This window comes from Lepeophtheirus salmonis, chromosome 13 (genome assembly GCF_016086655.4).
Source record: "Lepeophtheirus salmonis chromosome 13, UVic_Lsal_1.4, whole genome shotgun sequence".
Lineage (NCBI taxonomy): Eukaryota > Metazoa > Arthropoda > Copepoda > Siphonostomatoida > Caligidae > Lepeophtheirus > Lepeophtheirus salmonis.
Window position 1 is genome coordinate 13,677,350 of NC_052143.2, and position 24,840 is coordinate 13,702,189.

Consider the following 24,840-nt stretch of genomic DNA (forward strand, 5'->3'; position numbering starts at 1 on the left):
TTTTCAGAGTTGTATCGCCTAGCTTCTAGCCATTCACATCCAGCAGACTCAATTCATCACTATACACAAGGGACTGCTTACCCACTCTCATCATTTTGGGATATTCTTATCTACGATTAACTTTTCCTATGATCGGAATCGATTCATTAATTGAAGGAGGAGGGCAGTTGTATAGAAATGACGCTCAATATCGTGACACATTAATTAATTAATGTTTTTATAAAAGCGAAACGGCCAATGAACTCTTGTTTTTCCCTCGTCAGGATGACTATGTAGAGCGAGCAAGATGGAACATTTTGAATTTCCTGCTTTTTCAAGACGAAAACAAAATTCAAAATCCGAGTTGGATTTTGAACGCTAAGACTCGACACTAGTCTAAAGTCAAAATACTTTCCTAACAAATTATATAACAAGCATTTCAATTTTTTATTTGATACAAAAGATCTCCTTTCCCTAGTTATAGAATATAACTAGGTAAAAATTCAAAATTTGAATAAAGAAAATATTGAAAAACCTACTCCACAATTGAGATTGCTTTTAATTTATTATGACAAAATTATGGCGGACTCAAAATTTAATCAGATTAAAATCAGGGAATAAATAATAATAATAATGCACCCTAAATGAGTTGAAAAGAAAAATGAGGACCACCGAATCAAATATTCAAGAATTTTGACTTGTTTAGGAGTTGTGAGTAGAAATGAGATATACCATAATAAATATATTGGACTTTCACTATAGCTGAATATGTTGACGCATCACAAATTATGTATTTTTACATTTAGATGGCTTTATTGTTTCAAGTTTAAGGAGTCTTCTTTACAAGTATCAAAATGTAAAAAAAAGATGAATATAACATGAAATGTACATTGTACAAACAGATTACATTATACGTATTTCACCAAATTATAGTCATCAAGGGATAATCACTTAAAGAGCAGCCTCTGTTCATGTACGTACTCCTCTTCTCTTCCTTCCCTTCTCGCACCACCTGCAAAAAGAGAAAGGCCAAAACATGAAGAAAGAATTATTTTGGAGGCATTAAAAGAAGACAAATAATCATGAGGAGTCTCTTTCCTACGACATACTTTGCTCCCTTTAAGTTCAATTTACTCAGCCTAACAAGATGTCCTCATTATGGCTCAATATATATATATTCATTTTAAAGCTAATATGAACAAATTGTTCCTTTATTCAACAACAAATCCTTTCAGAGGTAGACTGAACAATCATCATCATTAATGTCAATTCTTACAAGTTTCAATTTTGAAATAGATTCCAGGCCCTACCGTTCGTCATAATTACCAATATTTAAAGGATGTCTTAAAAAAGACACGTGCTGAGGAAGAAATAGACAAGAAATTCATAAACCTTAATCGAGGAAAACAAGAAGCAGTAACGATTTTAGAGATTATTTTTGTCTGTTTTAGAAAAAGTAGCTTACCCCAACTGCACTGCAGTCCACATTATTAGTTGTCTATTGAATTATACTTATTCACATAGGTGAATTATAGTCTTAAATAACTACCAACTTTTCATGTCTACAATATGAGTACATAAAGCGTTTGCTTCAAAGCATTAATACGATCTTACTTAATGTTTTTTTTGTTTTTTTTTGTCAATAACTTCAAATATTAAGTGTATCGTGAATCTCTAGAGCGTGTATTTACAAGGAAATAAATTACATTCATAATTAGAGGGGACAGAGTTTGTTGACATATTTATATTTATAAAGCGCTATTTTTGAGATCAAAAAATATTTTTCAGATAGAACTGATGAAGTTTTTAATACTATTATAATTATGAATGTAAATAAAATATCACAAGTATTGTAGGTTTGTCAAAAATTTGAATTATATTATTTACGTCTCCTCGGATGTTTTCTCCCAAGAGAAAACAATACTCCTGAAAAATAACATGCAGTCATCAATGTTATCCTTGAACGTCAAATCTATAGCGTGTCCAAAAACTGCAAAAAATATATTACAATATAATAAGTTAACCCCAAAATGACTTTCTCGCGTAAAAAAGTCTTCAAAGTGAATTAAAGGAACACCACTAAAATATATTCTGGTTTCTCCATCTATCGATTTAACCCTCGCAGAATTCAGAGTACTACCAGAATACATTTCAGACCACTTTCTACTCTATGCCTTTTTCATTAACTCAAGTAGTACTTACAAGCCAAGTTGTACATTGAATGTATCTCTCTTAGAGGATGCATCGACTACTTTAGAAATTGAAAGTATCCTTAATGAAATGATGATAAAACTTGATCAAAGTTCTATGGCTTTACAAAAAAATTGAGTCGTATTTTAGATCTGTATTGAAGAGGAAAGGAAGGAAAGGAGCAGTAGTCCAGAAGACCAGTTTTTAGAAAACTAGAACCCTTAGAAGAGGCACATGGGAACCTATTATGTCATTGTCGAAGATTAAGTGAACTCTATTGTAGAATACAAAAAAAATCTGTCAGAATGCGTAGCAAAATCGATGGAGTGTAACATAAAAAGAAAAACTTCAAATCAAACAACCCGAAAGCTCTAAAAATCTGTAAGAAAAGTAACCCCTTCGCCTTACTTCCGGAGGAGTAACCACTCTGCAATTTCATACTGCTCTGTTTAAGTGTAACAAATGTACTCTATTTTCAAAATGCCATTTTTGTATGCAATGGAGACAAGCCAATAACAAAGTAGTAACAGGTAGAAGAACAAAGGTAAGTCCTATTCCAAAAACGATAATGGAGCAATTTAACCTCCCAATCTCACAAGATGAAATAAGTAAACATATTGTTGATTACAAGAAAAAGTTGCAATCTCCTGTACCATCAGGTCTCCCTTTTGAATTTAATCAAACCTTCAATAAGCCAATATCTAAAGTCTTAGAAAAAATTGCTGATGAATTTTTTCAAACTGAAGTGGTGCCTTAGTTCATGAATACTGGTTTCATTACGCTTATTTCCAAAAAGGGGGAAGGATCCGTTCAACTTTGTCCAGTTGAAACATCGTATAAGATCCTCACTTGAATCCTTAACCAAAAAATTAACTTAAATCTCCATCTGATCATAACTCCAGCACGGAAGGGCTTCATGAAAGGCCGGTTGGCAGAAGACGTTCCAAGATCCCTTCAAGAGGTTATTCAAATAGCTAAGTCTAATGGAACTAACTTTGGGGATCATTCTAATAAGTTTTAAGACCACTTTTCGTTCGATTATCATGAATTCATAATAAGCCTATTATATATGTGGTGTCTCCCTCCTACATTCATAAGTATGATATAGGGTGTTCTTAGAGACTCTTTCTCTAGACTTTATTTACTAAATACAAAAGGGAATTTTTTAGTTGAAAGGGGATGCAAACAAGGTGATCCTCTCGCTTCTTCGTTGGTTCTGACTGCCATTAAGGATCTTTACTGAAGACTATATTCAGAGATCTCGTAAAAAGTCTAACAATTAATAATAAATCATTTAAGACTCTTTTATATCCAGATGATCTGACAATTTTTACAACAGGATCACAAAGTGAAATCCATATCTCATTAAAAATTTGTTATGGATGAACTTGCCGAATTCGAAGGAGCATCAGGCTAAAAAATAAACATTACTAAAAACAAAATTGGGTCACCTCTAAATAAAAAAACAAAACTTGAAACATCATTTCCAAACTTTCAGTACTCATCCTCAAGTGCTCTCCTTGGTGATGCGTCTCTTTAAATACACACCATTTTCCATAAATACATGCAAGAAATACCTTGTTTGGGTAGATAAACGACAATTTATCTCCAACAACCGCCTTATTACCTCACTTAATAGCTAGGGACTGGGTTCAATCGACACAGAAGTATTTTGGAAAAATCTTAACCTCAGTTGGCTAAAAAGACTCATAAAAAGCGAAGAAGTTTGGGCTAAAAGAATCAAATATGCGTCCAAAAGATCAAATAGATATGGATATAATATTTTTTTGGACCGAATCAAGTTTTTAAAGTAACCTTGGGTAATTATTGGTATATATATGGAAGTTTCTTAGGAAAGTTTAATCGTTTGTTCTCTCATTGCCTCAGGTCCTGATGAACCACTCAACTATAATCCTTCCCTCAAAATGTCAATCAGAACTATAAAAAAGATGTTCTAATATCAACAGGGATAGCTGAAAAGATTCGCAGAAAACAATGCTTATTGGCTTCTTCATGAAATGGTCACTTCTTCGACTCTTGCTTCTAATTTCCTACAACTGATCCACTTCCTTATAGGAATTGGATCAGTGGAAAGAGAAAATAAAATAAAATCAACACCAAGTGTGTTGTAATAAAGCGTGTTGGAAGAACCTTAATATAGAAAAAGAAGCAATCAACCCGAAAATAATTCAATCCAACCCCTTTACTACATAGTCACAAGTGATGTTCCTTTAATTAGTTAGATCGAGTTGCACTGATTAAGTATAAGTAAGCATTGTAGTATTACATTTACTCCATCTAACCTAGGAGTCTTTTGGTGAAATCCATACATAACGTATATTTCTTTCCCTAGGAATAACCTGGGCGCGAACGTACACACATTGAATTCAAGGGAATAACTTCTCCCGAGTGCGTTGTTCATGAGTTATGGCGATTCCATTTGAATATTTTTTCTGCAAGGAAGTGGTAGAATCTTTATGACATTTATTTTATTTTTGTAATCGAGTGGGACCTCTAATATACATTACCAATAGGTCTGGTATAAGTCTCAAGGCGTCAGTTTGGTTCATTGCTCTAACAATGAGAGGAGATAACGACTTAAAACTGGAGACGATAGTAACAAAGACTCTAACGATTATTAATGCATGACGATAAAAAAGGACTCATTTTCCTGTAGGTCTGAACTCAACAATCGTGAGATATATAGAATCCATTAAACTATATTACGTTTCATATTATTATTGTATAACGTGGACTTTTCCCCATTTTTTTAACAACTTTTGAATCTTTCACACGTTATTCATCAACTGGAGAAAACTTCATTCTTTTGTAATTTTAATCAACTATACAATTCAATGCATTTGGTTGATTATATGAGAATAATAATAAAGAATTATATTATTTACTTATGATGTAAATAATACCATGAATAATTCTATTGGAAACAATTGATTGGTTAAATGATTGTTTTGTAAACAAACGAGTATATATAGGATATATTGTCAAATCCGTATATAAGAAATTTGTACGACATAAAATACTTCGTATAAAAGAAATTTGAAGTGAAAAATCTAAATAAAGTAAACTTTTTCAGCCCTTTTTTCTTGTGTCAAATTCATAGGAATTTATGATAATTAAGAATTCCGTGATGATTTATCCTTTTTATAGGTATAAATCGTAAGCTGACACTGATTGCTTTTTAATCAATACAGACCCACGGAAAACCCTTTCACTGAAAGGTAAAAGAAAAATCATCGATGATCTGTCAGAAACAGGATCTAATCAAACACTGGTTGCCTCAAAATCAGGAGTTTCAGAGTTAATTGTTTATATAAGTACACAAAAGTTGTAGTTTGGAAAATTCAACTTTTGATATGAAAAATAACAGTTTCCTTTATACGGATTTGAGTGTAATAAGAAAGCAAATATATGTAGATAGCGGTGACGGGAAAAATTTAGAATATTTAACAACTGGGAAAAAATGAAACGTCATTTCTCAGAAAAAAAAAAAAAACATGATTCAAAATTATGTCTTTCACAATAAAAAAAGATAATCTCAAAAAATTCCAACATAAATAGTCCAAGCTTTTAGACCCTTCCTTTTCAAATAAGAGTCCCATCGACGACCCTAAATATAATCAATGATAATTGGCTTGTATCTCATCCCGTGAGCACTAACCAATAAATTATTTTTTTTTTTAAATATGTATCTATGGATATATTTAAGTGATGGCACATATCTGAGACGGAATCATAATGCCACGTTGTATTTTTCTTATAGAGTCATCTTCCGAATCAAGGCATGTAGAATGTACATAGTTTGTTTTGAATAGAGAAATATAAGAATGCACGCATGGAAATAATCCTGTTTTCGTTGGAGTTGAATATTTATTTATCAATAATTATACCATGTAAGTTCTATAATAAGCAAAAGGTGTTGAAAAAGAAATACGAGGACAAGCATTCATAACTATGTATAACTTTTTAAATGTATTTGAAGGGTTATATAGTATGTTATGAGCTCACTATAAGGATCATGCATAATATCTACGTATATTGTACAACATCAAAGAGCTATTAAATCCTTAATTATAATCTAAAAAAAGAAATACTTTGTCATCAATTAAAACTATTTTAATTATGATCTTTAAAGCATGGTCATTAAACCCTTCCTCACTTCATACATATATTTTCAAATATCCAATTCGTTCTAAATTGTAATAAAAATACTTGGATGTAAATCTCCAAAATTATTCCTCTATAAGAGAAAAAGAACTGGAATTTGTCAAACTCTTCCTCATTCTTTTTAATATCGTGCAATGCAATTACTATGTATGTACATGGACGGGATTTTGTCCATTTCTTTTTTTCAGAGGACAAGACAACGACGACGACGAGGAAGGAGTCAGTCCTACTATGATGTTCTGTCTATAAGGGATATTTTGGCATCATTACAAATAAATATCTGAAACATTTCACAGACGTTTTATGTATACATAAAGGAGATACTAGAGAGAGGTAGGGAGGGCTGGTATTTCAGGAGAATCGAATAATCGTATGTACGAATATAACAATAACACAAACGATTGCTTACCTCACATCATTTTTTGTTATTTAAACTCCTTTGACCTTGTCATAACAGATGTAAGTTAGAAGGAGTTATTTATAAATCCGTGCTTACTTTACCTTGTTGACTGTTTTTGCATAGATACATGAGTTTATTTTCTCTCTTTTTCTACATCCGTTGCACGGTTGTTGCAAGTATTTGTGTATGTACATACCTACGTATATACAGGGTGCGCAAGCTATCTATGCCACCACTTTGGAGCGCTCTCTTGAGCACACGCAGGTAGTCCGGGAGCTGATTATGTTGTTGTCCATGAGATGGCTAATTCAAACTTGGACAAATTGGAAAAAATGGAATCAATTGACGAATTCGTTGTCATAAATATTTGGAAAAGGTACGGAGCCCTCTTTAAAAACCGCGCCAGGAGCGATAACATAACATTTGCTCTAGGACTCAGTGTGACGTTTGTTTGCAATATTATGAGGGAGTTTGGAGCCTTTAAAGGACGCGGCTCCCTACCACACCTCGAAAAAAAAAGTCTCAAATGACTTCCAGACAATTTTGACAACTTCATTTTGCTTAACATTTCGCCTTCAAACTCGCCATATATGAATCCGATTGTTTTTTTTTTTTTGTGTGTGGGGTGTGTTCGAACGACAAATCAACCGAATCCCCAGCAACAACAAAGACGAATTCAACAGTCGGATCAAAAGGAATTCCAGGATTTCCATAGAGACCAAGTGGCAAAAACCTGCTTGCGCTTTCAGCCTCGTGATTTTATTGAATAATATAAATCATACTCCATCAAGCTCTTAGAGTCTAGTTTTATTTTTTAAATATTAGGGGTTGTAAAGAAAATTACGTTTAAAAAAAATCTTTTTGCGGCACATATAGCTTTTGCACCCGGTATAATTAATTTTGTATCTTCTTTCCACATAACATAATATATATTTTTGCTAGGGAATTCAAAGTAAGTTTTGTACAAAGCCTATGTAAAAGTCAGAAGAAACAAAGGTCTGGAAAGCCGAGGAAGGAGTAGTGACATATGTATTCAAGTATATATTTAATAGCTCTTAGAGGTTGTAATTGACCTTCAAAACTGACTGGGTTGATTCCATATATATTCATTGTACATACTTAGTGGAGGGCCAGAAACTACTACTTACTACTCATATACATGTCAGTTACTAACTCAATGCATTTATAGAAAAAGATACTAATGGAATTCTGCCAAAAAAAAAGTGACAGCAATGATATACTTTATAGACATACACACACACACAAAAAAGCTAACTCCTTACCTTAGAAAGACTTATTGACATCCCTGTGATGCATGCTACATAGAAGGTGCGTGATAGTTTACCTAAAAGTAAAGAAAAATTAGATGAGTTTTTATTATTTAGACTCAGCTATTTCCCCACCTTGGATACAGGATGGAAAAATCGAAAGTGAAAGGGGTTGTAAATCACATTTCTTTTTTATCCTTTCTCTCTCTTATTCTTCTTCCTTCCTTCTCCTCTTACCCCATGATAGAAAAGAAAGCACTATACAAACATAAACACATATATTTCAATGTAACTATTTCCAGGGGGCACCACTCTCCTTCTAATATACATACATACCTTTTGATCAGTGTGTAAAATGAAATTACTATTATAAATAAATAATAAAATAAATTATAAATTGTCAAACTCTTTTCTTTTTTTTAAAACACTCTGGACAATTTTTTTTTCTTTATTTATGCTGACACGGTAGGCTTTATCTATTAATGGTATATATTTTAAGAATAATTATAAAAAAATTGAGCAGTTAGTCATATTTTAAGCTTGCTGTTTTTAAGACATTGAGGTCCTCTCAACTGAATCTAAACGACAGAAAGAAAAGATTCCTTTTCTATTTTAACAGTTCTTCTCCGGGGGGGATTTCTTGTTCTACAACATGTATGTAATAAATAGGAATCTAGTATATATTTGAGAGCGCTCTCATTCAAGGCTTTTAGGGCCAGGACTCTACTACCTCTCTCTGTATATATATTACCACAGAGTACATAACTACACTTCTGCATTTCGAAATATTCTTCTTTGTTTTGACACTTGAAAGGAGGGGAGAGGAGGGAGAAGAAAGAATAGAGAAAAGCAAGGAGAAGAAAGTCCATCATTCGGATGAGTGTTCCTCACTCCTTGACAAATTACTCCTCCTCGTAGATCATTCCTTTGTTGTGGGTCAGACTCACCAGTTGGAATTCGAAAAGAGAGTTCTAGTAGCTGTAAATGTTTTACTACAATATCATAAAATGATGTATAACAAGTAAGGAAAATGTGTACTCATATCACTTTGTTACCTTTATTGTCTCTTGGTACTTTTCCTCCAAACAGACAAAGACCCAAAATCAGAAGTTCATCAGAGATAGCCAATTCTTCTTCTCAACTACGGAATAATTATTCAATAAGAATTCTGGGGAATTGTTTACAGTTTAAAATTATCCCATTTGAATTCTCCTAACTCAGGGTTCTGATAAATGAAAAAGAGTCATCAAAGTAAACAGCTGACAATATAATAAGGTGTAAAGGGTTATGGTAGGGAAGTATTATTACGTATATCCGCGTACTCTAATATCTGGTAGCCTTGTCTCTAGAAGAATATTGCAGATACTTTTCTTTTTTGCGTCTTTTCCTACTACTTTGTACATTTCCTAAGTTATTCCTTCTTCCCTTTTGAAGTACAGTATACAATCATGACCCCCTCCACAAACACTCCTGCGAAGAGAAGCCCTTTGTTTCCCTACAACTGTCAACATCATTCCTTTAATAGGGATTATTATATTTATAAAGTACATTTTAATAAAGAAAAAGTTGATTATAAAGTTATACGTCATTCAGAAGAAGAAAAAATAATCCCTTTTCTAAAAACAAACAAAAAATATGTTTCTAATTATATTCAATACTTGGAAACTTTGACCTTGTGGGATCACTATTTTACGTAGAAAAATTATCTCTCTCTTTTTTATTCGCTGTAATTACTCAAATGATGACAACAGCCCCCGAAAGATCATACAAAACTCATTTAATCACTATACTCGTAGTAATTAAATGATTAATAAAATACAAACAGATGCTATTGACATTACGTATGTATGTATTGGGTTTTATTTCTTCTGTTGCAGAGAGAAAAAATCATAAAATGTCATCATATCAAAATCTCTTCCTTCTCCGTCAAATTCCATCTCTCTCACGTACGATTGATTTTATACCTATATAAAAAAAATCAAGATTATTTTTAATTATACATGCATAAAAAATACTTATACCAAGTAAGGAGATACATCACTGGTTAATTTTGAAGGAAAAAGTTCTTCTTTTAAGGATAAAAAATGGCAAATCTAACCATTATTCTCACAACCTCAACATGAAAATACCGATGAAGTTTTAAAACTCTTGACAGGTCATATTGTGGACAAAGGAGCTGTGCTCCTCTCTCCTGCCAAATATTTTCAAAGTGCCCCATATATAAATATTTGTTTGAAATGAATAAAAACAAGATAAACTGTAACAAATTTATTATTGTAAATTGGCAGTAAATTTTGTAAATCTGTTGTATATAGGCGGTATTATCTACAGACTTTTGTACAGCCTCATGTACCTTTGGCATTTATTGTATGACGTTATCTAGAGTTTGAATAAAATCTGATTTTAAATGGATTTGAGCAAAAAATGCCTTGGGTAAAATTATTTCAAATATATATTTATATATATGTAGATTTGGATATCCAAATGACATTATAATTATTTTAATAAAAATATAAGAATCACATATATGAAAAATAAAATACAAATCCATAGACTCTTAAAGAATCCAAATTAGTTTTCTTACAGTCATAGGATTTAATGAATCTCAACATTGAGCTATCTTTTTTTTGCAACAGGATCCGTACAAATTGAAACACCTTAAAATATTCCGCCGCATAGAAAGGATAATCTGATATTATATCTACATTTTTGATCAACTCTCTAGCACTAACCTATTAGTGATTCATGGCCCACTTTTGGAGCCCGATCCACCTACAACATTTATCCAGGTTAACAGAATAGAGGACATGCTCTTCTGAACACTCAAGGCGTGTCAAAGAAGTTTGCTATATGACGTAGTTCGATCATTCTAATCAGTGGTACTAGGAAATGTTTTGCCAAATTTATAGTGTAATTTGATAATAAAATGATTAAATGTCGTTTTTTATTTTATTTAACTTTATATTAAAAATCATCTGGATAAAAAAGTTTAACAAATGGTGAATTAATTATTCACCAATTATAAGAAATTTAATATAACTTATAGAAAGTTATGTTATATACTCTGATAATTTCTTCATTTTCGGCCAATTTCTTTGTTTTTTACACATTTAGACTATTAATTAGTTCTTTAATTCTAATGAAAGTTCTTAATCGAGCATATTTTATTATGACATCCTGAATAGAATTTGGAGAAGACACTTGGAGACCAGATATTAATGACTCAATGACTTCAGGTTGGTTTGGAATTTTTGGTCCATGATAAACATCAAAGATTGCCTCGAATTGTTTTATTTGAGTAAAAAATGAAATTTCTGGCTTAGTCAACCCTCCTCTGGATAAGGTTAATGTCCATGGTGTTAAATCTGCAATGCAAGAAGGATAATCCCGGGTTCTGCATCCATATTCAGGGTATTTAGCTTCAAACTTTTTATTCAGGTATCATGTAAGCAAGTCCTTGAATACCCCAGTCCAAGGGAGAAAAGGAAGATACTTTGTGTTCCAAATTAGGATGTAAGGCTAATTCAGCTACCAATAGCAAAGCATCATCATATTCTTCCTAATCTATTTTTGGCTCATTTACTTCTTGTTCCAAGTCCTTAATTAAACAACCAAGGAAGTTATCATTTTCTCTATCTTCAATTATAACTGCGTATCCAATATGGACCCTATCAACTTGGCCAAGGATAACTAATCGGATTCGATTGATATAGTTAACACTATTTGGATAATCATTCGGGACTCCAAGAGCCCACAAACGCGAGAAAAAGTTTTCAAAGCAATCCTGATTCAACTACAAAGTAAGGATGTATTTTATTCCAGATGATTCCTTCAAATCTTCGAATAATTCACTGTTCATCAGCAAAAATGGTACAATAGCAGAATTTGATCCCTTGATTTCAAATATGGCCTTATTTTTTCTACAATATCCTCGTGGCTTTCTGAATAAGGTACTATATTTTTTTTGTTATTTTTGGCTATTTATAAGGTTCAAAGCTATTTTAAGCCCTCGGTGTTGAAGACAGGGATAAATTATTTTAGTATAGTTTAAAACTGAATGAAAATTTCTAAAACTATTTTTAAAATGTTTGTATCATAATTATAACTGGAGTTATGATTGTTTAAATTGAAAATTGGTTCCTTTTAATCAAAGCCTCATAGCTTCAAATCGAATATATATAAAAAGTTTAAAAGTATCTCATTTGATAGCTGAAAGTATGAACTTTAATTAAAAAAAGAGCTTTCCCAAAAATGATCTTAAACGTTGTCATTTTAAAATAAGGTTGCGACAATATTCTAAGGATAAAAATAATTTTGAATTGATTTCATAAGAAAAGTCCATAAATTTAGACTTCCTAGCTGGAAGAGAGAGAGAGAGAGAGAGAAATAAGCGCTAAAGCTTTTAAATGAAATCTCTCTATACTCTTAGGATTATGATCCTGAATTCTGGATCGATTTTTTTCAATGAAAAAGTGTGCATGTGCGTTATGGAATTCCTTGTTAACTGTGCCTGGACGCTTGGATTTTATCTTGTGACTCCGTCGAAAGTACGTCTCATAGAACTTCTAACTTACTACGGGTCTGCAACGAGTCCTCATATGTCTATGGAGCTTACAATAAGGATACATGAACATTATAATTCAAACTAGTGAATTTTAGAATCAATGAAAAATCACAAATCTATTTTCTAAGTTGAGTAATGAATCTGTGTTAATAGATGGAGGTGTGCTACGGAAATTGATCGGACTTTTAGCCGAAGGAAAATTTTCCGAATGACATTTCGCCGAATGACAATTTGCCGAACGGACATTTCCCCATTTTTAGGGCCAATTTGCCGAAAAATGATATTAAATTTATTGGTATACACGATTGCATATTTTAATTCCATTTAAAATTATAGTATGACAAATGAGTATTGTTGATATATGTACATGTCATATAGGTAAATTAATGTGTGTTCTTTTGCAAAAAATATTATATAAATAAAATATATTTAATTATATTCACTAATGATCATTATATAAGAACAACACAATAGTTCTCCACTGTAAAATGATTGTGGTAAAAAGGTTTGCAGACAAAATTGTTGCTGGGTAAAATAATTGTGAGACAAAACTGCTGCGGGTAATATCATTATTTTGCAAAATCATTCTAAGCAATATAATTATGAGTAATTTCCTTGCAAGAGATTATTATCGTGTGCAATTTCGAGATATATTCTATTCGGACAATTAAATGATTGAATGATGAAGAATCTTACCCTGAAATACCACATTTAATATCCCCAGCCTACAGGTGAAGCGCTGGGCCCCAAAGTAGTTTAAAATCTACCACCACCACATTTCTAAGCATTTATGACCCTTTTATAATATGCTGTAACACAACCCAAACCATAAGCTGTGCAGGTGAACGGATGGGTCAAGAGGTAATCAAAATCTATCGTCGCGGATTCTCTAAGCATCAAACAACCCTTTTGATATCCAAAAATAAACCCCAGCCCTCAAGTTGTGCTGTTGAAGTAATGGACCTTAAAGCAGTTTAAACTCCACCGCCCCTACTTTTCTAAATATCAAGGACCCATCTAATATTGCAAGAATACACCTATGCATATGGTATGTGTATATGAGCTCCTGGATCCAAGGTATGTATGTTAAATTCTTCAGTTGCCGCTTCCCTCGGCATCCAGTAAACCTTCTTACATGCAAAAATGTAGGACCCCAAGGTAGTTTAAACTCTACTGCCGTGGCGTTTCTAAGCACCAAGGTGCCTTCTAAAATGTTATGACATATCCCCGACCCCGGGCTGTGCTCCATATACTTCTATTTTGTACTTTTTGTGCAATGTTTATGTTATGTATGATGTTCAATAGAAACTTATATACTTAGAAATCTAATAGGTATGTATTATACTTGTATTCGTTATCATAAAGTGGACTAATGAATAATTATACATATCTGATTTTAAAGAATGGATTGTGCACACCCCGTGGGCCAAGGTGTATCATGGCAAATTAGAAGATGTCCTTGGTGATTGGAAATGCGGTGAAGGTAGAGGTTAAAGAGCCTTTTGGCCCAGCCCTTCCCGGAACAAACTGATGGATGGGGTGCATTTTGGATTTTAGAAGGGTTCTTTGATACTCACGGAAGCGGCGGCCAAAGGATATAACCTCCTTCATGTACACAATCAGTGGGCCAAAATGTATTACAGCATATTAGAAGGGGATCCTTGGTGCTTAAAACGCGTCGGTGGTAGATTCGAACCACACATACTGCTATTTTGCGTGTATAAAAGGATCTTTAATTAATATAAAAATATTTTTCTTCAAAAGAGCACTCCCTAATTTATCCATATGACCTATATAGTATATCAACAATATCTATTTATCATACAATCATTTTAATGGATAACATATGCAATCGTATATATCAATAAATTTAATATAATTTTTCGGCCAAATGTCCCAAATGGTCTTTCGGCAAATTGACCTTCAGCGAAAAGTCAGTTTGGCATATTCTCTTTCGGCAAAGTTTTTTTCGTCCTTTTGTCCTAGAACCGGAAATGGTAACGTAACTTTTTCTTTTACTTACCAATGTGGAGGCATCTAATCATCATGGGGGAAGGAACCCTTGATATGTGATTTCAAAATTTTCGGATAGCGGCTCTTACTTACAAAGATAAGAAAGTTGGAGGATCCACTTCGATATCAACTTTTATGAAACCTTTTCACTGACAATATAATTTGCATCATAATTGAAGGAGACTCCATTTTGAGGGCTCGAAGTTGATATTTTATTGTTGATAGAATGGACAAATTTTCAATAAACGTTGATGAAATTCCATCAAATGACTGCAAAAATAAAATAAAACTTAACATCTGCATTGAACACTACTTGATGCCAATGTGATACTTGAATTTGTTATTATAGTTATAAAATAAAAAAACTTTTTTATTTAAGCTCCCTAAATGCCTGATATTAACAATGCTGACGTCAAGTGAAAACGCTATATTAAGTTACTACATATAAGTTATATGGCGAAATTTGTTCAAGTCTGAAGAAATTCCGTGTATAATTGGTATATTTACATAAAAATAATATAATTTACATGACTATAATTTATATTACTAGCACTTTCGTCTGTATTATTGTCTGGAAATATCCCTTTTCAGCCCCCAACAATAATCTGTATGGATATCTATTCACCACAAATAAAATAATATTTGTCAAGATTGATTAAGCAGTTTCTTTGCATGTTGATATATATATACATTACAGAAAATATATAAACTTCTTCTTCATCAGCATTTAAGTAAAGTTCATATGTATCATATTTTGACCATGATATAAGGTTTTTTGGCATTTTTCTCAGCAAGACATGATAGTAGATGGATAAAAGTATAGAAAAAATAATGTAAATTTGTGCACAAATATTTAATTGACATATTCCTTGACTGCAAGGTTCATATTATAATCTTATGATCATATACATACATATGTCGTGCAGTATAAATATAAGTGGATGTCAAAGTAAATATATTATAAAGTATATTAATATTCATGTCAGATTGAATGGTCTAAGTTATCATTGGTAATCTGAAAGGGTCAAGGCATCGTATTTCTTATGATTTAAACTTTTGTTGATTAGAATATCAAACAAAATTTGTTTACGAGTAACTTTTTCTGTGCCAGACACAATATAAAGTTAAATAATTCAGATTATAACAACTTTAATCTTCTTCAGTCCAGTTTATTGGCCTTGCATTCACCTTTTCATTCATAAACACATTGACTTGGTTTGATGAAAATCGCAACTGTAACTAATATCTTAAGGCTTGTGATGACTCCTGTCTCTTTGATACCTTCTGGTACAAATTTTTCTTTTGAAGAGACATGCCTCTTTTTTTAAGCCTACTTATATTCAAAAGAATTGTTTTCTTCTTTTTCCTCCAATTAAGATATTATTACCCCTCAATATTAGCCTGAACTAGCACATTTTTTTATATTTTTTTTATGAATGTTCAACTTCCATAGTCTCTGGTAAAGGGGATTCTTTAGAATGATTATTATCAAGACTCCAATCCAAGTTTTCTTTGCTGATGTTATTGATACATTTATCAAGCATATCATTTGGATTTCTGGATAAGAGCCTAGAAATAATTACATCTAATTACAATAAACAAGTTGTCGTCACTTGAAAATAGGATTGAAAATATTACATTTTACTCCTAACCATTTGCTCCGCCCGGTGTAAGAACTTTCTTGCAAGGGAGGGGTTGTGTCATGACGAGGTGTGTGAGACACAATCTATATTAATTTAACGAATCCAGGGCGACCGAGAGAAAGAGGAATAAAGCGATGACAGCTTATTAGGAACACATGTAAATTATATTCTAGATAAATACACACTACTTTAAATACATAAAGGATGACGGTCTATTTATATTATTAACATATGACGCAGTACTTTAAACATATATATATTGTGTACAAGTAGCGATTTTGTACAAATTATAACTTGTCTAAGCACACTGTACAAGTTGAAATTTATTCGTCTTAAAATACATTATTTAATTACAACATTGGTCTTTCTAATAGCCAACCATACATTAATACTCTCATTTCATTTTGATCTAATAAAACTACAGGATTTTTATGTATTTATGGCTAATATAACTGTGAGCATTTGAGCACCAGAAAGCTTATATTTGAGTAATTTGTATTTAAATAATCAAAAATGACACCATTAATCTATGGATCATCCATAGAATATGGAATTATTGCATTTTCCTCATCCCAAGTAATGTAAATCCTTCATTTAAAATGAGTCATCTCATTTTTTGGATGCAGCTTGTACAAGTTACAGCTTGTACAAAATCCCAACTTGTACACAACATATATAACACAAACCAAAAAATAATATAAACAACTAACACGAACACTCTATCTAAAAGAAAGCTAATTAAAAATATTTATTTTATATTTAGTTTGTTTATGTTAAAGTTCTAAACTAAAACGATCTGCTATAAACTATAATTATATAATAGGTCAGTTTCTATTTAAACATCCTTGTATAGAACATTTTTTGTTGTTTTCTGTCCATTTGATGTAAATACTAAAATCAAACATGTGCCCCTAAAGCCCCTCTTGAAAATCCAACATATTTGAATATGTGAAAATACTGATTTTGGTCAAGATAGAGCAATTTTTTCAAATGTTTGACCTTGTGATTTTATTGATAAACAATGTTAGAACTCTCAATATGTGTTTGTTTATCCCTCTAGTTGTGAAAAATAGCAATATTTGTTGACAATTACTCATTAATTATTACTTATTACTATTCTGATTGTCATTGTGTTTTTTTTTAAAGGTATACCATTTTTTTTGTAAATATTTGTGTCCTTATTTTTTATTAAGGACGAGTGAGAAAAGGATAATATATATTTACTGCACATTTGTATCAAATCAATCAACATTATCCAAAGGAAAGAAGTTGGCTCTTGCAATAATATATTTAACGTGAACGAAATCAGATGCCGTGAATCCCCTTGCCGAATTTCTGAACGTAAGGACCCCAATCACCTCTAACTTATCCTTGGCGAGTCCCCAAATGTGCTTTCTGCACATTGCAATTGTGTTTTTGGCGAACAAAGACATTGTAAGCATACCTGTATGCTTATTTTCTTTGTAAATCAATAGAGAGAAGAAGATCGAAAAGATAAAGCTTGTGCTGGGTCAGCTCTATCCACCCGAAGGAAATTACTTTATTCGAAGGACCAACAAGTTGATCAGCTACTAGACATTCAAAATCCAACACCAATACCCTTATTTTAACCACCTAATGAGGAAGAAATGACCAACTATGCTCGTCAGGGGTTTTTTCAGTTTCTCAAGCTAGATCGGTTATTCCGGTAAATCAACCATGGCTCCTTGCAAGCCCTAATGGAGTATGTATAAACAAAAATAATGAACTTGAACTTTTGAAAATTAAGTGTTCTATAAAATACCAGGGGAGATAAAATCCATGTCAACTATATAATTGATGAAAAATTGAAGAAACAATCTTCACTTTATTTTACTCAAATACAATTGTTATTGTATTGTTTAAATTTAAAATCATGTACACTGCTTTTGTTTTCAAGTTACCTGATCAAAATGGTAACATCTCCAAGAATGCACTTTTTTTTTTTTTTGTAAGGTCAGGTAGAATTCGGGGGGAAACCCTAATCTGCCATGACTTCCTCTCCTGGCATTGAAAAGTTTAATAAATCTGAGTCAATTGTTAAATGAGTATCGGTGACTCAACCACCATAACACTTACTCAAAAACATTATGAATGTACTTGGAGCAATTCTAATTAAAATTTTAGTGTATGAGAGTTTTTGTAGTTTGAATATGTGAGAGCAGAAGTGTCTAAATTTGTCAGAGTATAATAACAATAGTATTCTGATAATTTTCTTCAAATTGCTGTGGCATAGTAGCCCGAATTTTTTCTACAGGCAGCAAAAAAATCTATTTTTTATCCGATTAAAAAAACTTAATCAGCATTGTAGAAAAAATTATTGAAACGGTTGTCCTATGAATGTTAAACATAGTTTCCAAGAATGATAGGGAGTCGCGAATGCAGCATGAATAGAAGGGCGATAGCTTGTCCTGGGTCGTTATTTCTACAGATTTTTCACTCATGTTTATTAAATTTTAATTCCACTATTGTCTATTTATACGTGTTGACCCTTAAAGGGTAGAAACAGAAAGAGGATGAGATATGAGAAGTAACACATGTCCTAGAGGTGGTAGTGAGATTCAGGGTGACCAGATTCTTATTGTAAAGCTTTGGTGTTTTTTTTCTTCAAAAAGACACCAAGTGTAGAACGGAATTACAAATGTATAGCTACATTTGTAATAAAATATGACATTAGTACAGTAGACTTAATTAATGTCTAATATATATGTATAAATCTGTTTTCTCTGATGAAATCAAGGAGCAAGATGAGGAGCTCTGTCATTATTGTGCCTCATCATTTTATAAGCTATGAACCCACTTAATAACCCCTATTTCCAATCTTAAATCCTGTAATTTATTCTTCTCTCAAGGATCGAATCCTACTTCACTTCATCACATTTACTCTTACCACTGACCAGAGACGTAACAGTGCAAATCAAAAAGTTAGTTATTATTTTTAATGAAATGTGGGATTGGTGAATAATGAACATCTTTTTTTTTATACTTTATTTATAGCATGTTTGTAATTTTAAAAATCATTTTTCTTTATTTTACTTCTAATATACATTGTTAATCAAATCAATAATAGTAAAAGTATCCTAGCCATTTTCTGCAAATCAAGTATTATCAGTCTTTTATTAATAATATCAGTAAGAAGTAAGATATAGAAGGTGGGGTTGTATATTTATAAACGGAACTCAGTATCTTGACAACCCAGTCATCTATGTTTATGAAAGTGTGCTCATAAGATTTAGCTGAAAAAACTATATAAGAATTCATACAAAATCTTTGAGATGTACTCTGAATACGAAAGCTGTGTTGCCGTTATTGTGGGCTTCAGTGCCGTGGTGACGCCTAAGGAAATTATTAAGTTATGAAGCTGCCCAAATTAACTGTTTACGATGTTACCAAGGCTTTCCACTAGCTTGATGATTTGAGAATACCTAAAAGGAAGACTCATGATCGTTAGGGGCCAATAACAGATAATACTTTAATTTAATTCACGACTAAAATGAATGGGCATGTGGCCTTGCGTGATCTGTATCCCTTAGAATATTATGGGTAGGGTGTTTTGTAGAAAGATACCAATGGATGTGCACATAACACTGTAGACTGCTTACGTGCTTCCCTTCTTGAGGCAGTGGACAACCAGTGGCAGGTTCAGGGCCACTTTGGAGACTGGAATGATTGACTTCCCTATGGACTCCTACATGTAAGAGGAAAAGACTTGTGAATTACTGAAACAACGAGGGGAAATAAATTGTACTATACATTATCCTTATATTTCTGGATTTAAAATCCCCATCCTGCATGGAAATAGATTGTACAAGTTGCAATAAAAAATAAGATAAAACATTTCAAATGAAGAATATACTGTAATATATTGTATCCCAATTCCACAAGATTAAATAATAGTATATTTTGAAGCACAGTTATAAAATTCAATTCTTCCACAGTTATATTTCTCGCATATAAATAATAAATTCGATTTGATTGATTTTTTCAGTTAAATTTTCTTATTGAATATTTCATCAATAAGCAAAGTAAAGTTACGTGATAATTAAATCGATTATTTGACTAATTGTAATAATTAATTAATATTTTAGAGGTAGGGAGATTAGCCATCAATTAAATATGTCTCATATCCAATGTATTGGATTAGTATTCATTACAAATTATCTAATCAACTTATTTATATATAATTTTGGAACTTTTTAGACAACCTTTTTTTTTTTAAATATTTCATAGGAACAATATAAGTTAACCTTAAAAAAAATCAAAATATATATTTTTCTTTTTTTGACAAAAAATCTGTTTAAATTGTATCCTTTAGTTTTACCTAGAATGTAAAAATATCAAAAACAATACGTAAGAAATATTTCAAATAATATTTGGAAGCTAATATTTAAAAAAGAAAGATCATATTATGATCCTTCGTTTTACTTGATTTTGTATCATTAGACACATTTTGTAGGAATTGTATTGACGATAACTTAATAAATAATTTATTTGTTGAATGATTAAACGTTTTTTATTAACTGAAATTAACTCAAATTTTTATCCTGTATAGTAATTTCAAGGCGAAATTTGACTCTGAATTGTAACTATATATATTCTAAAAACGTGATTAAAAAAAGCTGTAAAGACCAAACTTATTTAGATAAAAAGCTTTAAAGGTCGTTTTCGTATTTAAAGGCTTAAATTACAATAATAAATGTAGCTTTTAGCCGGTGTACCAGCCAAGACTTGAATTTTTGTCCCATGGTGAAAAAATTAAAGTGACTGCTACAAAATCCTAATTTGTAAACAAGATATATATTTTTCATGAATACAATATCCCTTCTTCATACACGAAATTCCCTTTTTGACATATGATTCAGTCTGTAAAAGATATATTAAAAGTGATTTTATCTCAAAGTTAAAAATATTATACAACTTTTGGTAAAAGTTGCATACTATGGTTAATAGTTGCAACCTTTAATATTAATTTTAAGGTGTGCCATCTTTTTGTCAATTTGTCTATCCAATAGACAAATTGAGACATCTAACCATTTCAACAATTAAGATTCAGTTTTGGTTCTCTACTCACAACAAATTAGTAAAATAAAATATTTTTCCTTTATTAGATGCATGTCTCAAATGACTAAACGTGTGTTAATCTGCCCCTAAGCTATTTGTGTACTTCAAACATTAGTATATCAATACATACTTAAATGATCAACAATTTTTAACTCTTAAATTAATAACAAATGTATACTTTTTACAAAATAAAAAGGGTTCTAATAATGTCAAATTAAACTAAAAAAAAATATTCATAGGTTGTAAGTTGACAAAATGTGTCACCGCTCAGAATTGGGTGTACTCACTACCCTCAAAGAGCCGTAACTAACACATTACTAATAACGTATTTATTATTTTACGAAAGTTATTAAGCACAGCGCGTTGAAACTTGCGAAAAAATTGAGGAATGTGTCAGCTTATCCACGTGTTAACTAGCCCCTCTTTCTCTACTTTCTTTTTCTAAAGAATGAGAACCAAAAATTTTGAAGCAGAAAATCTTTTTAATTAAAACAAGCTGAAAATATGCTACGTATTAAAATGAATAAGTCTGGAAACAGAGAATGTACTAGGATTTGACTTCTTATGAAAAATATAATTAAATTGCGTTGAGTATGTATACGATTAGGCCACTATAAATACAATTCAATTGAAGTACAAGTTATATGCGTAATTGCCCCCCGCGATCCAATTTCCCCCCGATGTTTTCCCGGGGTTGAACACTTACAGGAAATCCTGCATCTTTCATTTCCCCTAATATAAGTTTAATTTAATTGCATTATAATAATAAAATTATTAAATTAACGTTAAATACGCATTGAAGATTCACAAAGTTGTTAGCATGATTTTGATTTACACAGCGCTAGTTGACTTCCAGCCCACGGATCGTGTTATATTTTTAGCAATTATACAAAAAATTAGCTCATTCATAACTTACCATTTAAGTTTTTTTGTTGGAAGTTGATCGAGTATTCCAATAAGTCTTTGTTAGATATTACATTTTAAATTTCAAATTAGAGACAACATTTCTTCAATTTTGGCAAGTTTTTTATTTTTATTTTTTTGACTACTGGGGTGTAGTGCATCAAAAGTTCTTACTATATAGTCGTACGGTCAATAAAGAATATTGTCTTGAAATTGGCGCTGCTTACAAGAAGCAATACGAAGAAAACGGTCAGAATTGAGGAAAAACAATTCATGGTTTTTGCATCACGATAATCACCGTTGCTTGTGAGAGATGTTTTGACCAAAAATAACACCCAAATCATACCGAATTAGTCCGGACAGTAGCAGCTCTTTTGAATTGATAATATATTAGTAAAGCTAGCTTAAAATTTATTATTTCATCTTAAAATATAAAGAAGTACTTAAATTTCATAGTATTTATCATCCCCATAAATTCATAGACAAAGTCATTCAAAGAATTATTTCCCGACCAACAAGAAACCGTAATACATACATATTCCAAAGTTAAACTTTATTTTTTACATATTCCAAAGGAGCTTGAATCAATATTCATGCTTGCAAAAAAAAAAAAAAAAAGGATTTCATTTCAAATGAATTAAGATTATTGGATATAATACATGCATAGAAAAGGTTTCTCTATTATTAAGTAAAAGCTCCAGCAAGGAATAATTATTATTAATTAGATTATATTCCTTTTACTCTACCTATTTACTTATGTAGACCTTCATATAACTGCTACAGATACTAAATTTATCTATGTATAGATGTGTAGGCACGATATATTTATATACATACATGTATGTAATATGAAAAAAAACCTTTCTCTATATCATTCTAAAAGGGATTTAAATACATATTGAATCCAAGAATTTCAAATTGCAGGGAATAAGAAACTATTTATCTTAAAATAAAAACAAAAAAGATAAACAACACACAAAGAATACTAAAGTCAAAGAAATCTATATTTGTGTGAGCATGTGTATATACTTTTAAGATAATTATTACAATTTTTATGTAATGAATCCGACATTCAATGCAGTTTTGCAAGTTTTTCAAAGAGTTTCTGCATATTTTCATGACATATGCAGAATAAAAGAATTTGTTTATATTTTTCCATTTTTGTCAGGAGTTATTGGACTCGAATAGACAAATTTTACTTCATAATATAATAGATAACTCCCTAACAAATCCTCGGTGTTACTCTACGTTTTTCATGAACACACTAACACGTAGTTACTCAATACTCAAAAGTTATCTCCTTGAGAATAATTCATTAATAATAGTAAAAGTTTGAGATTTTTTTAATGTGATTGTTTCGTGAGGGAATACTTTAGCTTGTTGCTAAACCTCATACGAAGTCACATTCATTTTTTTAAATTTTGTATAAAGTGCTTCCCCTTTTTCTTCTTTTTAATATGAGTTTAACTAAACGCCTGCAAGGTTTTGTAGATATATTATACTCTCTTTTTCTTTCTTTATACTGTGTTAGTGTATGATATACATCGGGGATCACCATATAAATCGCACCCTGTACTCACGCTCAATGTTAATATGACTGCATTTTTAGCTATTAGAGCAAATATATGTTTATGCCATACATCAGGAAGCATATATATACACTCGATCCTACAGGCAAAATGCCTGCAAGATTTTATTAGTATGACTACATTGTTATTTCATGGATCAAACATACCCTTTTTCAAAGATGCATTCATTCATACATATAAGGCTTACATTATTAATATAGACGATAAACAAAATCTTCCCTAATGGAAAAAGATTAAAATATCACCTTTACTGTTGTTATAGTGCCCTTTTAGAAACTATACTACATAGGTAGTTAGAGAACTCAGCGTGTTCTCAACCCCTTTGGAGACCAGCATATAGTTTAAAAGTCTTGTTAATCCTTTTGTTAAATTACTTTTTACAGTACATTTTCGTAGAATTCCAAAAAAACACTGACCTATAGCGTAAAATTATGTTCAAAACACATAACACATATATATCATATTGTACCGAACCGATTCTGCACCTAACTTAAGGCGGTTCAACACTAGTGCTTGATATCATAATATGTATGCCTACATATATTGATAAGCATATCGTAATATGCACCCTTTGTATAAACAACGCATTCAATTTATGAGCAAATTATTATTTATAAACTGTTGCAAATAATAGACCTAATTGCATACATTGTATGCATGAATCTGTATTGCATGAATATATTCAAGGATTAAAACAAATTGCTTTCTAAAATTTTTAGTTATAAATTAAATCAATCCTTCCTTGATTAGAGGCATAAATAAACAAATTCTTTAGCCATCATCAATGTTTTAAATATAAATTCATTCATTAATAGAAATTAAATGAGGAAGATTATCCGGATCACGAAGCTCATAACCCATTCTCATCAGACATTTTTATACAAGAAGCTCCTGGGATTGAAGTTTTAACATACGTATACCATGCTCTAATTGTATTAATTTAGTAGCAGCAAATAGATCTGCAAAAATACAGGATCTTCTAGGGAAAATTGCCAGGAACAAGGTTTCAATAATCTCAACAAAAAAA

General features: G+C 31.4%; 1 protein-coding gene and 1 long non-coding RNA gene across 5 annotated transcripts in view; one reads left to right on the top strand and one right to left on the bottom strand.

Moving 5' to 3' along the window:
- Positions 1 to 8,293, bottom strand: part of LOC121128436 (uncharacterized) — a 25,976-nt gene extending 17,683 nt beyond the window's left edge. The window contains exons 1-2 of one of the 2 annotated variants that reach the window (XM_040724014.2): positions 8,158 to 8,293; positions 8,038 to 8,099 (exon numbers count right to left, since the gene is read on the bottom strand). The gene's annotated coding sequence lies outside the window, so the exon portion shown is untranslated. The remainder of the gene's footprint in view (positions 1 to 8,037; positions 8,100 to 8,157) is intronic. The other variant, XM_071892731.1, reaches the window with a different exon arrangement.
- The window catches only part of LOC121128439 (uncharacterized), a 10,777-nt gene extending 203 nt beyond the window's left edge, over positions 1 to 10,574 (top strand). Inside the window, exons 2-5 of one of the 3 annotated variants that reach the window (XR_011783158.1) lie at positions 8 to 3,989; positions 4,057 to 7,130; positions 7,187 to 9,043; positions 9,112 to 10,574. This is a non-coding gene — a long non-coding RNA (uncharacterized lncRNA). Of the gene's footprint in view, positions 1 to 7; positions 9,044 to 9,111 lie in introns of all 3 variants that reach the window. The other 2 variants (XR_011783157.1, XR_005868154.2) reach the window with 2 other exon arrangements.
- The last annotated feature ends 14,266 nt before the right edge of the window (positions 10,575 to 24,840 follow it).